The sequence below is a fragment of the Rhodnius prolixus genome, unplaced genomic scaffold (assembly GCF_049639745.1).
Source record: "Rhodnius prolixus isolate KJV_2025 unplaced genomic scaffold, Rpr scaffold_9, whole genome shotgun sequence".
Taxonomy (NCBI): domain Eukaryota; kingdom Metazoa; phylum Arthropoda; class Insecta; order Hemiptera; family Reduviidae; genus Rhodnius; species Rhodnius prolixus.
In genome coordinates this window covers 25572611-25588013 of record NW_027411604.1, presented here as the reverse complement: position 1 = coordinate 25588013, position 15403 = coordinate 25572611, and the positions used below count along the sequence as shown (strand labels likewise).

The window sequence follows — 15403 nt, the reverse complement described above, 5'->3', positions numbered from 1 at the left end:
CACTTGATCATTAATAAGTCGACACAAATTGAAGTCTTCTAGTTACGAACTGGTCTGCCTTTCTCACTGTGTGTTTTTATCAATATACAGGCAGGAAGTCCAAAATTTCGTACCTGATAACGGAAATGGGCATAAACTTTTCGACAAAAACCACCAACAAGTAGTGCCATTTTTCTTATTAATTTTTGACATGAATACGTCTTTAAATTTGCTATCATATGGAGGCAATCCAAAAAACCTAATGATAACAAAATCGGGGGATACAGTTTGGCATTATAGTTTCGAATCTATCGTCTACATCCAAAATTAAATTAGACCACTGGATAGCTAAAGGATCAAAGAATTCATTACGATAAGCGAGGACTGTGACGCATCGCGCGAGGTGGAGGGGGAAGTGCCGCCATTTTGAGATAATTTTGCTGCGTATCGAGATTTGCAATTTGTATAACTTTTGACTCGGAGAAGCTACGATGTTCGTTTAAGTTTTAATCGTTAGCTGTCATCTCAATCTATCGATTGTGTATAAAACATTAGTGTAAAATAGTGGCAGTAAATATAATAAGGTGTTAGAATAAAAAAATATCAAAAATATATAATGTCGGCCTACACGCGTCGAAAAGCCAAAACCAAATACAGAGATCGTATACGGTTGGAAAGGGCTTCTCAAGAACAATCGAATGGTAAAAGTCGCAAAGCCGGTGGAGTCGCCATATATCGCAACATCAATAGCTTCACTGGTAGTAATAAAGTTAACATTGACATTTCGGAAATTTATTTGGAAATGAAAGACGCAAAAGCTGGTGATATCTGTTTAGTAAACAAAAAAGGCCAATGGCATCTTCAAATTCGTACTCGGGTGTGTGTATACCCATCCGGGTACAGCGTTAGCAGAAATTAAACTCTTTATGTTACGATCGTTGTTAAAATATTCCAAAAACATCTCTAAAATTATACCGATTACGAGCCTGATCTTACTACACCAATTATGATAGTTAGAAACTTTAATGTTGATGTCTCACAAAACCGCTCATTGCCCAACTTCATGCTCAGCGAGTTCAATTTGCCTAATATTGAAACTTCTCCAACAACGTTAGGTAATACCTATATTGATTTAACGTTTACCAGAAATCTCGATGTATCTTGTACGCCATTTGTGTCGTACTTTTCGTATCACTAACCTATAATTAATAAAGCTATATTGTAACACAGTAATTATTTGTTTCCTTGATTTCATCCTAAATACATAAATAAAAATATTTTATATAATAAAATATAACCCGTTACGTAAACGTATTCACGTACAACATACGGCCGTGTCCATGACACAGCCACAGTAGAGCTTTTTTTTCCAATTTTTTGATTCTCCAAAATGGTACCTAACATACGGTTTCCCTTTAACTTGTTATTTATATGGTCGTACTTAATTCTAAAAATAAATTCGATTAATGGCATTTGGATTAAATGACGTGGTTGGACTTTTCTTTAAAGGTATCATTACACTTATTAGTCCGGTAAATAAGAATTAAATAAGAAACTAACCGGAAAATAGACGATTTTTGTAATTTTAGGTTAAGTTCGCAAACTACGGTAAGAGAATCATGACCGCAAATACCTAAAAAAGAAACAACTAGGTACTTGAATTCTAGAATTATTTTTAAAATCCCTTGTTAGTGACGTAATTGTTCTGTTAACTAATCGCTTTGGTATTAGTGGCATCTTTATTAGGGTTAATTGTTTGTTCAGGAGGTTTTTCCTAATGTTAGTAGTTAGTATCTGTTTGTTTACAGATAGTTAGAACAGTAGTGGTGGCTCGAGAGAGTCTTTACAAAGAACTAAACACAGATCGCTCGGCCCCCGCTAAACCTCTAAAATACAGATCCAAGAGAACAATGTATTCTGTTTCCTGCGAGGGTGGGTTACAGCCGGCTTCTCTTTTAAAAAATCTCTATTTTTATCTAGTCCTATTTCTAGACTAATGACCCTATATGTAGTATACTTTTCACCCTTATAGTTTAGGCTATAATTGTTTTACTACTAGTTCGTCCAAATTTATTTTTGTAGTTGTGTGGAAATATAGTATTTATTTCAAAAGTTAACATTATAAGAGAATCGTAAGCATGAAAAAGAAATGAAAACGAATCAAATTCTTCATTTTTTTTTTTTATGCCCTAAGTTTCGAACAATACTTTATCTGCAGTACTCCATTGCACGGCGCAAGTTCCCCTCCGATATCTAATCTCAGCAGTTTGCAATGATTGATGAAGGTGGAAGACCTCATTGATGCTGAAAGAAGAAATATTATATAAGCCCTACAGAGTTCACTTCTAAACATTTAAAATATCCCCCCGTCCTTGCAAATTAACATCATCATCTTCGTATTCAAAGTCCTCTTCTCACTACTTCCTCTGCGGTGGGGATCCTTCTTCATCATCCTTTTCCTGGATACTTTTTTTTTTGTCTACATCCACCTTCTCCGCTAGGACTCATCCTTAAGATCGTTTCTTCCAGGTGGCTGGATTAAGAATAGACTTTGCGAGGTTGACAGGTAGATATTTAATGTGACCCTCCAGTCCATTTTGAACCTCATGTAATAAATCACATCCAATATCTCATTGCCTCATTATCTCATTTCAACAGTGATAATGATTTTACACTAATACATGGAATTATTAAATTCATAAAAGAAGAAGTTCGAAAATTTGAGAGAAGTAAAAATATTAACAATCAAGTAAGTAGTTCAGGCAACAACCTCAGAACCTTTAAGTTATTACTAAATACTACCTCAAATTCCATGTTCCCTGGATACTGCGGTATTCTAGAAAGCGAATTTGGTAGGCACGAGAGAGTAGTTACAATCAGTGTTCCCTCTAATTTTTTGTGACCTGTGTGCGCGCTTTTTTTAAGTGTGTGCAGTTTTTCCAAAATAAACAAATTTTGTGCGGCAATTTAAAAAAGTGCAAAAAAGACAATACAAGAATAGTATTAATATTCAGCCAAATTTTGTATCTACTTAAACGCATTGACTCGATCTTACAGCATAGCACACATTACAACGGAACACAATGAAAAATCTACCCTAAAATCAAGTCAAATCATTAGATCGTGAAGACAGAATTTAACTGATTACTGTGGCTTCCCTTTTCCATTCAAATGAAAAATAAGAAAATCTAAATACTTACAATGTAAAAGCGTTGTCTGCTTCTAATTTTTTCAATTAAAAACATTTGTCAAAACAAACAAACAAGAACAACGATTCACAATTACTTATTATTGAACAATTTTAGAATTAAGGATTACATTTTTATTAATAGTATTTATTTTATAACTTCTCTCTCCTGTCTTTTGGAGTTAACCATTCTGCATAAATTTACAAAAACTTTTGTGCGCGCGAATATTTTTCATGTGCGCTTTGTTTAAAATTTATGTGCGCGCGCACACACGCGCAGCTTAGAGGGAACACTGGTTACAATGACGCCTAAACTCGTTATCCCAAGCGGCTTTTTTCTTTTTTTTTTTTAGAACGGAGGAGGATCAGTAGTTTTTAAAAGAGCAACTCAAGAAATGAGGTCTACTGGCGGTCATCAGGCCAGGAATATCCTTGGCCTGGCTTCCTTTTCTCATTACAATTGAAATCAACAACGTCTTAAAGACGTTGTCCATAACCACCACTGTAGCGTATCACGTAAACAATTGCAGCCTTAAGACTAATGAAAATACACGTCACATTGCAAAGCATTGATACATATTTATGCTCCGTGCTTCAGTTTTCTCTTTGAGGAAGTAATGTCCCTTCTTGACATTATCCAGAAGTTGCTTCTAGTTGTATTATTTTGTAGCGTGTAGTCATTACCCAGTAATCCTCCAGCTGGAATTTTTTGTTTATATGACGCTCCGGTATCGTTTTTCGAAGCGATTGGCCGGGAAGAAACAATGAAACATCATTTACCTGCCCACTTCAATGAGTTCTCATCGAACATGTCGATTGCTAGCCTTGCTAAGTGCTCTTAATATTCACAATACTTGCCCTGACTCTTCTCTGTTTATCCTTAACGTCCTGTAGAACTTCATCTACTGCTTTTACTTTTGTAAGTTATCGTTAACGATGCCTAGAATTCAGAGATGAAAAAGAGTAGATTTTACTAGATAATAACATTATGGCTTGTTTAGAAAAGGTTTTGAAAAATGTAACATATTAATGGCATATTTCAACAAAATAATCAAAGTAACTTTTCCAAAATGGCTGAAAGTGTAAGATTTTTTTTGTTTAATATATATATATATGAATGTAAATATATAAAGTTCCCCTTGCCAAATGTACTTAATGTCCCCTTCATGAATACTTGAAGTCCAGTTTGATCCAACAGCTTTCATTCCCCTTCAAGAAAGACAAGACAAGCTCACCTAAAGCTTTCACTTTACTGCCAGATCTGCCAGTTATATTACCATCTGAATTATTCACGGTTGAAGTTGTAGGGAATTGATTGTTTCAAGATGGCAGTTCAAGTATAAGAGAAGCAAAAACGTCAGAATTCAGTAATTATTTGAATAAATTATTGAATTACAAATTATCTAAAATGTATTTCTTAATTACTTTTTGGGATATGGTGCAATACGTTGGACGATCCGGTTGGACACTGTCAGTAGGAAGAAGTCCTTCATTTTCTAACCTAGTGTTAAAACTTAGGGGTAAACGTGGATGAATTAGAGTATAATAAAATGTTTCGAACACTTATTAAATTAAGAAATTGTTTTTAACGCCTTCTTGATTAATAAATATTTCTCTAAGTAATCAAAAAAATATTTTAAAAGCCACAGAATCAAAACAGAAATTCAGACAAATAATTTAAGTACAAAAAAATACTTATATTAAGCCGAGTTCTTTTTTGGCGGCTGGCAGTTATTTAGAACTAAAAACGGAAGAGATTTATTTCCATAAGCTTAGGATTTTTCCTTAGGGATTTAGTCATACTAAGTAGACAATGAACCATGTTGCATAAATAAGATTTACTATGCCAAGTTGTCTAGCCGTCTATTTAGTCATATATTTCGTCTGAGGAAACAACTAGTATTATTTCTGTCATTAAATTAGTAGTTTCAAAGTGTACTTAAGGTAAATATCGTCAGTCTTTAGTTAATAGTTCACAATAAATTATTCGTTCATGCCGTACTGTGTAGCTAGCGGTTGGAGCGAACGTTTTTTTACAATGAGTTTAAAAATGAAGGATCAATTGAGCGGATGGAGATAATCAAGTACAGGCGAGATTGGAGCCTCGAGGAACTTGAAGTAGTTCAAAAATTTTATTCTGAAAGGTTTACTTAAAAAAAAAACGAAAAATAAATCACCGATTCAATGGTTATTTTCTGTAAATTTCCTTTACTGGTTTAAGTACAAAATTTATTCAAGTAAATAAATAACTGAGTAGTGCTTTAATATTTAAATAACATTTTCTCAATGTTATTTTTCTAGAGCACTGATATTAACTTTAAAACTTTCAGCATTTTTTAGAGCACTTTAGGCACATGAAAAATTCAAGTAGACATAACAAGTGTTTATCTTGTATTTTTCGTTGCTCCGACTAAATTTAGTCAAATCAGTGCGCAACATGAAATGCTTGAGAAAAAAAAGTAAATCTTATTTGAGGAAACTTAATTCTTCGCTTAGCGTAATAATGATATTGAATAATTCGATTTATTTTTTTGGTAATTAAAGAAATTTAAAATTTCATAGCTTTGAGCATCGTGTTACAGTTACATAAAAAATTTAAGATTTTTAAACCACAAATCAAAATACACAATAGATTTTGTTTATATTTTACCTGTATATGCAGACCACTTTTGCCTATAATTGCATAAAATCCAGTAAAAATCTATCGTGTAGGAAACGAGATATTTACAGTTAAATTTTGGTTACGTCTGAAACAGTGAAATCTTTACCTTCAAATATCTCGTAAACTACTCGATAGATTTTGTTTATATTTTACCTGTATATGGAGACATCTTTTGTCTATAATTGTATAAAATTTTGTAAAAATCTGTCAAGTAGAAAACGAGATATTTAGAGTTAAATTTTGGTTTCGTTTGAAACAGTGAAATCTTTAACTTCAAATATCTCGTAAACTACTCGATAGATTTTGTTTATATTTTTCCTATATATGGAGACAACATTTGTCCATAATAGTATAAAATTTAGTAAAAATCCGTCGAGTAGGAAACGAGATATTTAGAGTTAAATTTTGGTTTCCTTTGAAATAGTGAAATATTTAACTTCAAATACGAGGGTCGTTTGAAAAGTCCGTGCAAAAATAAAAACTACTTAATTTTTTGGGGTAATCCTTTTTTATTTTTCAACATAGTCTCCTTTTAGGCTTATACACTTCGTCCAACGCTGCTCTAATTTGTTGATCCCTTCCGAATAATAGGATTTGTCCAAGTCTGAAAAATAGCCATTCGTTTCTGCAATCACCTCCTCGTTTGAATAAAATCTTTTTCCCGCCAGCCATTTCTTCATATTGGGGAACAAATAGTAGTCCGAGGGAGCCAAGTCTGGAGAATAGGGGGGATGTGAAACGAGTTGGAACCCTATTTCCATTAATTTTGCGACCACAACTGCTGAGGTGTGAGCTGGTGCGTTGTCGTGATGGAAAAGGACTTTTTTGTGGGCGTTTTTCTTGCAGCTCGGTTTTCAAGCGGTCCAATAACGATGAATAATATGCACCTGTAATAGTTTTACCCTTTTCCAGATAGTCGATGAGGATTATTCCTTGCGAATCCCAAAAGACAGTCGCCATAATCTTTCCGGCCGAAGGAACGGTCTTCGCCTTTTTTGGCGCAGATTTCCCCTTGGTAACCCATTGTTTAGATTGTTCTTTGGTCTCAGGAGTGTAGTGATGTATCCATGTTTCATCCACAGTGACGAAACGACGCTTAATGTCCTGCGGATAAAGTAGTGTTTAATCAACACACGAAATTCTTTATTCTGAATAATCATCACATTCACTCGCTGGGTCTTTTGCTGTTCTAATTTTAATTAAGAAGTTTGAATTACGGTGGTTAAACGAAATTTCAGTGTTGATTTCTAAACATAATTCACGATAATAATCTCTCTAAGTTTTAATGCTTTTACCATATACATATAAATGTCTGAGATTGTTTGAACATTCCTGCCTAAAGTCAACAAATTTTCTAAAGCTGTTGAAACATCATTATCAGAAATACATTTATTCAAATATACTTAATGGGACTAACAAATTACATATGAATAAAAGTATCTTTACTATTCGAACACAGTTTACAATTATCATCACTTGTGAAATTGTAAGAATTTGATCCTAATGTTCTGTACTGTTCTGTTCAGCCGCCATTCTAATCTGGGCCAAAATTATAACTTTATTCAAGCTCAAATTCAGATTAATGTATTTCTCTTTCTGTTCAATTAGAGTGAAGTCTTCTATTAATCGAAAATAAGAATTAAATCTAGGATTCATAACAAACTAAATATCTTTACCAATTAAATTCTTTTTAAAAGCACTTATTAAATTACGATAATAAACAATAATATTGTTTTTATTGTTTTGTTGTAAATGTGTCTCACAAAAAAATGGATTACTGAATTACTAAATGTGCCTGACTCTCTGTCAATCCCTAGGAAATAAATAAAGGCAGTTAAAAACTAAGTACAAATTCTTCCATTTCTTGATGATATCTCCTTCTCAAGAACAAAATTGGAGAGTATTGTGCGGTATTTGTGCTTCAAAGTATCACCGCTAGGCCACTAAAAGTGATAAATTGTCAAAAAAACAAACACAAATAAAACCTTTACCGTTTTAGCGCTACATTGTGCACAATATTTTCGTGTGACACCTAAAATTTATAGCATAAAATATGCGACTAGAATGTAAAATATTTGAAAAGTTTAGAATAAACAAAAAATATGAACAATTTTTGGGATAGAAATCTTTGCGCTGATGTTTATTTTTTATTTCATAGAGGGAGACCTTAAGTATTGTCTTCTACATTTCTCTAAGGAGTCGTACATCCACTTCACCTTGTGTCAGATAGTGTTTGGTTAAGGGTGTCCCTACCAAAACGCGATTTACTTCTTGGGGTGTGTCTACAATTTTAACGATATGATAGAAAGTGGAGCAGGTTCATATTGCAAACTTCATCCCCCAAGTAACTCCTATAGCCCATACTAGGGGACGATAACTAACTCTCAACTTAATATAGGTGACATACAGCTTTTAAATGTGACAAGTGACTTGTAAACTTGACATTTTGTCATGTTAGGTACTTACTAAAGTCTCTTATATTGTTTGACTTCTCCAACTTGTACATTATCTTTTGTGCCAGATAATTATATTTAGAAAATTATGTAAAATGTTAGATTATTGTAAAACTTATTAACAAAATTGTCTCTACAGAAATATAATAATAATTCAACTCGTACAATCTTGAATGCTTAATATAATTTAATAAAATATTTAGTAATGTATGAGCCCTATATATATCTTATAGCTAATAATATCTTAAATTTAAGTATCAAAGCACTTGTTTCAGTCATAGATTTTTATATTTACAAAAAAATGTCCACTATAATAAAGATTAACACCATTAAACGATACAATTTTTTGGCCATTGTGCAATAAATAATTTATTTCAGAAGTCATTTTGATCAACTCCGTGTAATAATGTAAATCGTTGGAATAATTCAACAATTACCGGAAAAGTGATCACAGTTTATGGTTAACTACAACGGAAATTAGTAAAATGATCGTCTATCAACATAACTAAAACATGAAAAATGAGTCAAAAAATAATATACGTTTAAGCAACCCACAATTATTGAGTTCTGCTCCTTCATGAGAGAATTATCGAACTTAAGGACTTCAAAACATTTACTTGCTGAGAAACCCCATGGTCAACAACTTGTCACTAAGTAATAAAACATGAAATAAGTTATAATAATAATAATTAAAAAGTAAAGTAAGTCAAGTAAAAGTATCGTGGAGGAGACGACTAGCAAACATACTTTACTACAAATTTCTCATACGAGGTGTGGCTATTAAATAACGAGACTGACGCTGCTACAGAAAAACTATGCATGCGCCAAATCTTAACGACCGACAGTTGTGCAGCGTAAAGTCTTCTCTTTCGATTGCGGCGTCTCACGTGTTTGTAGAGAAATCTGTCCTGACCGGAACTGTCGTTTGTGTAAGAGGTGTTAGTTTCGTTTTGCCGAAAACAAGTATTAGAGCAACGGATTGTCGTAAAATTTCACGTGAAACTGGGTAAAACCGCTACTGAAACTTATCTTTTATTAAAAGAAGTTTATGGCGATGAATGTTAATCACGTGCGCGAGTTTTTGAGTGGTTCAAGCGTTTCCAAGATGGCCGAGAAGACGTCGAAGATAATGACCGCCCGGGTCGCCCTTCCACGTCCAAAACGGATGAAAATATCGATTATAATTAATCAACACTACTACCATGAGGTGCTTGCTTAACTTCGTGAAAGAGTGAAGAAAAAACGACCCGATTTGTGGAAGAACAAGTCATGGGTTCTCCATCATGACAACGCGCCGGCTCACACTGCATTGTCTGTCAAGACGTTACTAGCCAAGTACAACATCCCAGTTTCAGGCCATCCGCCTTATTCACCTGACCTGACCCTATATGACTTTTGTCTGTTCCCTAAAGACAAATCTGCAATAAAAGGAACACGATTTCAGTCCTTTGAAGTTGTGAAAGAAAAAGCGGCACGCGTCATGCAGGAGCTCTTAAAAAAGACTTCCAGCACTGTTTCGAACAATGGTAAATTCGCATGGAGCGTTGTAGGGATAGAAGGTAATAATAACTAAATATTTTTAAATTTAAATTAAAATGTTTTACAGCAATAGTCTAGTTATTTAATAACCACACCACGTATTAACCATTAAATAAAAACCAAGGGCCTAGACCGGGAATCGAACCCACTAACCAACAATAAGTTTATTCACTTAGCTTTGCAGGTCTCGCCTCTAACCGCTCAGCTACCGTGGCACTTCAATAATAATAATTGTTATAATTAATTAATTTCTCTAATAAATAGTTATATCTAATAACAATCAGCTGATTGAATTATCCATCAACTAATATGAATTAGAATAAATTACAATAATAGTTGAACAAGATTTAGATAAGTTTATACAACTGACATGCATGTAGTTTGGGAATGATGCTATTTTACCCCATCGCCATCAGTATACTAAAGAGAATTTATGGGCGTAGCGGTTTACATTGACCCTATCAGTCGGCCGGCTGCTCGTGCCTAGGTTGCCATGGTGATGATTTATTGTAAATTGACGTTCAACTCAATCCATATATGTATATAATATATATATATCTTACCAATACCATTACATATATAGAAACCTGAATGCTGGTTAATTGTAACTGACATTGGTCAGTGAATCAGAAATTTAGCAGATTTTTTTTTTGATATATTTATGAAGCAAAACGGATATCTGTTTAAGGCGATTTGAATTGAATATAGAAAAACCTATTATTTAAAATAGAAAAAAAACCCATCGCTTATTTTAAACGCAGGATTATAATCATTTTACATTGCATAAAGAAGAACAACTTGCAGAAAGATAGGTTAAGAAGATGGCATTATAATAATTTTAGTAAGAAAACGTCGTGTTAAGTATCTATAACAGCATTTAAATTAAGTAATTAGGAGTAAAAATTAGAAATTAATTGAATAAATTAAATGTAAAAAGCCACGTTTACTCTCCGGCGGGGCTCCTGTCCACCTGATCCTCTTCAACAGCATTCCTCCTCCTTGAACAGATCTGGTGTGCTATCTTGAGCTCTACATAGACAAACGACTCACAGTAGAACCCACACACTAGACTTAAAAGACAAGCAATGACAAAACGTGCGAAACTGCTTTACAGACTACATGGACGTCGCTCTAAATTGCCCATTGAACTCAAACGATTAATATACTGTACTACCCTCAAACCTATATGGACTTACGGACTAGAGCTGTGGGGTTCAGCCAAACCTACAAACATACGGGCGGTGCAAACATTTCAATCAAAACTTCTCCGACCTATAGCTGACGCTCCTTTCTACGGTGACTAATCTCACTTTTTACAACTACCTCAACATTCCCTTCATAGACCAACTCGCCAAGACCAAATACCAAAAATTCCATACCACTCTCTCGACTAGCTCTAATCCTCTTGTACTGTCTCTCGCTTCCTCTGACATCCCTAATACACCTCGCCGACTGAATCGCCGGTGGCCCCGCGACTTCCTTGAGGTCTGAAGAACTAAACGCCATTATTCTCCTATCTCTCCTCTCTCCTCCTCGTATTCTCCTCCTCACATTCTCCTCCTATCTCTCCTCTCTCCTTCTTACAATCACCTCTCTCCTATAGAGAGTGCTACCGCTGGGTAGCTTCTCTCCTCCTACTCTCCTCTCTCCTCCTTACAATCACCTCTCTCCTATAGAGAGTGCTACCGCTGGGTAGCTTCTCTCCTCCTATCTCTCCTCTCTCCTTCTTACAATCACCTCTCTCCTATAGAGAGTGCTACCGCTGGTAGCTTCTCTCCTTCTATCTCTCCTCTCTCCTTCTCACATTCTCCTCTCTCCTATAGAGAGTGCTACCGCTGGTAGCTTCTCTCCTCCTACTCTCCACACGCACCAGTTCATCTCTCTCTCCATATTTACTTATTGTATACAATGTATGCAGATTGTAAATTACAAAATAATTTAAAAAAAAAAATCGTAAATAACTTTTTGCAAACTACTTTAGACGTAAACTTGTTTAAAAACCTTCATAAGTTATGAATGCTTCAAAAGTGCTAGGTTACAAGAAGATAAAAGACAAATAAATAATAATTTGTGTTAGATTTTCGAGAATAGAATCTTGTTTACCTCCATCTACACATCAATTTTCGAAATTTTTGTTTTTAAAAGCAAAAAGACATCCATATTGAATGAAAAAGTTTAGCAAATCTTGTTATAAAACTTCAGTTTTCGGGGTAAGTCGATTTTAATATTGATACAATAAAAAGTAGTAAGTATATTGGGGGCTTATTGATTGAGTTAGGATTGTGTGAAGGAGTATACAGTGCAACGTGGGGCGAGAGCATAACTTTGCCGCAATGGGTGCAAGTCATGCACATGCATCATTCAATTTTCTTACTTTATTCTATGCTTTCATCATTTCTTCGATCTCTTCAATTGTATTGAATATACACCCCTCCTCTATCCCTACAACGCTCCATGCGAATTTACCATTGTTCGAAACAGTGCTGGAAGTCTTTTTCTGTCAGCTCCTGCATGACGCGTGCCGCTTTTTCTTTCACACCTTCAACGGAATGAAATCGTGATCCTTTTAATGTAGATTTGTCTTTGGGGAACAGATAGAAACGTCATGACAGACAATCCTGGGTGGTCATCATCTCCGACGTCTTCTCGGCCATCTTGGAAACGCTTGAACCACTCAAAACCTCGCGCACGTGATTAACATTCATCACCATAAACTTCTTTTAATAAAAGATAAGTTTCAGTAGCGGTTTTATCCAGTTTCATGTGAAATTTCACGACAAGTTGTTGCTCTACTACATATGTAGTATCATGTTATCGGCAAAACGAAACTAACACCTCTTACACAAACGACAGTTCCAGTCAGACAGATTTCTCGACAAAGACGTGAGACGCTGCAATCGAAGAAGAAGGCTTTACGCTGCACAGCTGTCGGTCGTTAGGATTTGGCGCATGCATAGGTTCTTCTGTAGCAGCATCAGTCTCGTTATTTAATAGCCACACCTTGTATAAATGTTGAATATCAAGAATACACTTTTTCTGATTACTATTATTTTTTATCAAACATCTCATGTGGATCTTTACCTCCTAAAATCGTATTATATTCCAACATTTGACACAAACGCATAAATAATTCCACCCAAGAAGAGATGCTTTCATAATATAAACTGATTTACGAGTTTAGTAATTATAAGTTTATAATCTTCTGGAAAGCCCACCAAAGCTTAAACGGCTTATCTTACGTGTGACTAGCCAGTTTACTTTATTTATTGAAATTAATTAAATATATAATCCCTAACACATTAAATCTGTAGAGTTAACACATCTAGTTCCAAAAGGAATAGGGGTACTTTAAATTAACTGATGTAGATTGCAAGTGTTACTCTAAAAAGAATACCAGTTTCCGCGGGAACCTACGAATAACACGTAAGTATTGTTCTTTGTGTGCCTAAAATCGAAAAAAGTCCTTTATTACGATTTCTTTGGAGTATTGCAATTCCCTGTCCAGAGAATTTGGCCTGATAACCCCTTTTGACTGAGTATTTTAAAAATAAATAGGTGGACACCTTTGATTTAAGTTTATGATAATGATAAGATTGTTTAAATGAGATTAATTATTCGCAAAACATAACCTGATCTTGAAAAGGCAAGTATCCCGTATTACATATTTTATGGATATTGCGATTTATGAGTTTTGATGGATATTAGAACAATCGTAGTCTGGATAATTCATCCCGTAATTGACCTCTAAAATTGTTCATTTTCGTTAATGTTAACAATAAGTAAAAAGTAAATAAAGTGAAGTAATGCCTTTTTTTTTCAGGCAAATAACGTTCAACTACCAATTAGGTTGTTCCGTTGTGGACGGAGGCGACTAGCAAACATACTTTACTGTAAATTTCTTTTATTAACAATTAAATAAAATCCAAAGTCTAGACTGAGAATCGAACCCAGTACCACAATACATACTAGCTTTGCAGGTCTCGCCTCTAACCGCTCGGCTATCGTGGCGCCTAATGGTATCTCACCTAATTGATCAGCAACTCACCTGTAACAGAAAAAAATTAGAATTAGGTGGCATAAAGTTTTTAAAGTACAATAAAAACCAAGAATTGATTAATAAAACAATAATTTATTGATCAGGGGAACACAAGTTCCTTTTAAAAATTCAAGAACCCTGGTTCTCAGGGTAAATACCTCCTCTCAGGAAGTTGGAGGTGGATTTGGGCTTTACCAGTTAAGCGTGGAATTTAGTTTTAAAAAAAAACCCACAGTGTGCGGAATTAAAATCACGACAATGACGTGTATAGACGTCGAACGCAGGGCAAAACAACCAAAAGTTTACAACGTCACGTAATAGTCAATACAAGCACTTTATCTGCAATCTCTCTGGGGCTTGAGATTACAGAGCATTCTGTGCTCATTCAAAATCTTGCACCGCTTCACGTATGCATTGCTCTAGTTAACTGGGGGATGCAAGAACTTTTACAAGGAAGAAAAGAGCTTTGAATTCTGGGCAAAATGAAATCATGCTCATACTGAGGTCTGAACCTCTATCTGAGGTAAAAACGGGCATTGCACAAGGGTTGAGAGCTTCTATTTGTATGTGTAATTCCCAATCTCTAATGCGGTGACCAAACATGGACCAACCACTTATCATTTGGCCGACTCCCACCGCAGTTCTATTGATAAGATAAAGGAAACATCCCACCAAATAATATTCTTACTGTATTTTTTTTAAATTTCGAGTTGTTATAGTTAATGGCAATTTATATTTTTCGCGAGTATACAGTCGAACGCACCGTAATAGAGATTTGGTTTGACGTGTATACACGTAAAACACGCTTAACTGGTTAATTTGATTAAAAAACTATTACACTATTACTAATAAACTATAACAGTAGGTGTAAGGGTGGGTAGTCACTGATTGGGTAAATGTATTCTCACCCAGGGGGAAATAGTCAGCTTTTTTATCTATTCCTTGAATAAAAACGTCCCAACACATACTAGATCAACCGAACTAGTGCTGAAGAAGATAAAGGTTCTCTACAAGATTGATGTAGCCACCGATTATCCAGGGCTCAGTCTGGAGTTATTCCCTTCCCTAATCCAGGGTGTTAAGTGTCCAGTGAAGTAAAAACGGTGCCTATCCGAAATCGGGCCGAATCTGGAGTGTAAAAAAAGAAACAGTGGCCTCAGCCGAATCATGTTCAGGGCTCAGCCAATGTCGACCTCAAGAATCAATCCTCTAAGTGCATAATTATGTGATAAAAAGTTCGAAAACCATGAAATATGTATTTAAAAAAGAACTTTTCAAGCTTTTGATGAGTTAAATAAATATTTAAAATTTCACATAAACAAAAGCTTATACATATACTTATATATATATAAAACAAAAAAAATGGTACGATAGGGGAAACACAGGGCGAGCCAGAATACATTAACGTGAAGTGAAACCTGCCATAATTCCATTTCAAATGTTGACATAATGGAGCAGGTGAATCTCGCGAGAATATCGTCCTCGTAGCCATTTGAAATGCTAATGTAAAAACGTTGTTTTCAAGCTATTCTTAACGTTCGCACAGT

At 34.8% G+C, this 15403-nt stretch overlaps 1 protein-coding gene across 1 annotated transcript in view; it reads right to left on the bottom strand.

The window, feature by feature from the left end:
* The window catches only part of LOC141454559 (roundabout homolog 1-like), a 573443-nt gene that overhangs the window by 298844 nt on the left and 259196 nt on the right, over positions 1–15403 (bottom strand). The gene's annotated exons all lie outside the window — the stretch shown is intronic.